Source organism: Egretta garzetta, unplaced genomic scaffold (genome assembly GCF_000687185.1).
Source record: "Egretta garzetta isolate BGI_Z169 unplaced genomic scaffold, ASM68718v1 scaffold119, whole genome shotgun sequence".
Lineage (NCBI taxonomy): Eukaryota > Metazoa > Chordata > Aves > Pelecaniformes > Ardeidae > Egretta > Egretta garzetta.
Genome location: NW_009260794.1, coordinates 1 through 2,690, shown reverse-complemented (window position 1 = coordinate 2,690; position 2,690 = coordinate 1).

The window sequence follows — 2,690 nt, the reverse complement described above, 5'->3', positions numbered from 1 at the left end:
GGGTTTGTTTCTTCCTCCTGTTCATCCTCCTGGCTGTGTCTCTTCCAAACAGTGAAGACCCTGAAGATCCCAGGTACCGGGCATGGTATCCCCACTTTGCTCAGGCCCTTTGGGCATGCTGTGTGTGTGCATGCGTGTTGGCATGCCAATCCCTGCATGGCATCTGCACCCAGGGAAAGGTCCTAACTGCTTACTGCCCGCTTCTGAACCGGGGCAGAGCTTTCCTCTATTCACCCCAACCCCTCCTCCCAAAGAGCAGGGCTTCTTGGTATTCTGTTTGCCTCCCTTATGCCTGGCAAGGACACGTTTCCTTCTACTCCTTCCAAAGGAGCTTTGAGGATAATATCCATCCACCCACCCACCCATCCACCCATCCACCCACCCACCCATCCACCCATCCATCTGTCCATCCCCCTCCCCACCAACCCATCCATTCCTCTTTACTTGCCATCCATCCATCCATCCATCCATCCATCCATCCACCTGTGCTCCTAACTTTCTGTCCTTCCCTCCCTCCACCTTTCTGTCCATTCATTTGCCCCTTCCCCTCTTGGTCTATCCACGCATAGTCCCTACTCTCTTTCCACCCACCCCAGCCCTCCAACATTTCATTCTTTTCCTGAAAATTTCTTCCAAATAATTCCTTGCTTAGTACCATCTGGATCCATATCTGCTGTGCTCCTCATGGTAGCTTCTGGACCAGGTTTGGTTCCAAACTGTGTGGTCCATGTGATATCATCTGGACCCGGTTCTGCTGCAGGACGTGTGCTCCTCAGGGTATCACCTAGACCAAAACCTGCTGAAGAACGTGTGCTCCATTTGGTACCATCTGCATCCAGTTCTACTGAAGGACTTGCATACAGTGTGGCACCACTGGGACTAGGTTCTGCTGTGGGATGTGCACTCCACATGGCATCATCCAGACCCCTTTCTGCTGAAGAATGTGTGCTCTGCATTGTACCATCTGGACCCAGTTCTGCTGGAGGATGAGTGCTCCTCATGGTACCTTCAGGACCTGATTCTTCTGCAGGATGTGTGGTTTGCATACTACCTTCTGGACCTGGCTCTGCTGAAGGATGTATGCTCATTGTGGTATCTGGATCCAGTTCCACTGGAGGATGTGTGCTCCTCATGGTACCTTCAGGACCTGATTCTTCTGCAGGATGTGTGGTTTGCATACTACCTTCTGGACCTGGCTCTGCTGAAGGATGTATGCTCATTGTGGTATCTGGATCCAGTTCCACTGGAGGATGTGTGCTCCTCATGGTACCTTCAGGACCTGATTCTTCTGCAGGATGTGTGGTTTGCATACTACCTTCTGGACCTGGCTCTGCTGAAGGATGTATGCTCATTGTGGTATCATCTGGATCCAGTTCCACTGGAGGATGTGTGCTCCTCATGGTACCTTCAGGACCTAGCTCTTCTGCAGGACGTGTGCTCATTGTGGTATCATCTGGATCCAGTTCCACTGGAGGATGTGTGCTCCTCATGGTACCTTCAGGACCTGATTCTTCTGCAGGATGTGTGGTTTGCATACTACCTTCTGGACCTGGCTCTGCTGAAGGATGTATGCTCATTGTGGTATCATCTGGATCCAGTTCCACTGGAGGATGTGTGCTCCTCATGGTACCTTCAGGACCTGATTCTTCTGCAGGACGTGTGCTCGTTGTGGTATCATCTGGATCCAGTTCCACTGGAGGATGTGTGCTCCTCATGGTACCTTCAGGACCTGATTCTTCTGCAGGATGTGTGGTTTGCATACTACCTTCTGGACCTGGCTCTGCTGAAGGATGTATGCTCATTGTGGTATCATCTGGATCCAGTTCCACTGGAGGATGTGTGCTCCTCATGGTACCTTCAGGACCTAGCTCTTCTGCAGGACGTGTGCTTGTTGTGGTATTTTCAGCACCTGGTTCTGCTGAAGGATATATACTCCATGTGGTATCACCTGGATCCAGCTCCACTGGAGGATGTATGCTCCTCATGGTACCTTCTGGACCTGATTCTTCTGCAGGACGTGTGCTTGTTGTGGTATTTTCAGCACCTGGTTCTGCTGAAGGATATATACTCCATGTGGTATCACCTGGATCCAGCTCCACTGGAGGATGTATGCTCCTCATGGTACCTTCTGGACCTGATTCTTCTGCAGGACGTGTGCTTGTTGTGGTATTTTCAGCACCTGGTTCTGCTGAAGGATATATACTCCATGTGGTATCACCTGGATCCAGCTCCACTGGAGGATGTATGCTCCTCATGGTACCTTCTGGACCTGATTCTTCTGCAGGACGTGTGCTTGTTGTGGTATTTTCAGCACCTGGTTCTGCTGAAGGATATATACTCCATGTGGTATCACCTGGATCCAGCTCCACTGGAGGATGTATGCTCCTCATGGTACCTTCTGGACCTGATTCTTCTGCAGGACGTGTGCTTGTTGTGGTATTTTCAGCACCTGGTTCTGCTGAAGGACGTGTGCTCATTGTGGTACCTTCAGGACCTGGTTCTGCTGCAGGATGTGTGCTCCATGTGGTACCATGTGAATCCAGTTCTACTGGAGGACGTGTGCTCCTCATGGTACCTTCAGGACCTGGTTCTGCTGCAGGACGTGTGCTCCTCAGGGTATCAACTAGACCAAAATCTGCTGAAGAACGTGTGGTCCATGTGGTATCATCTGGATCCAGTTCCACTGGAGG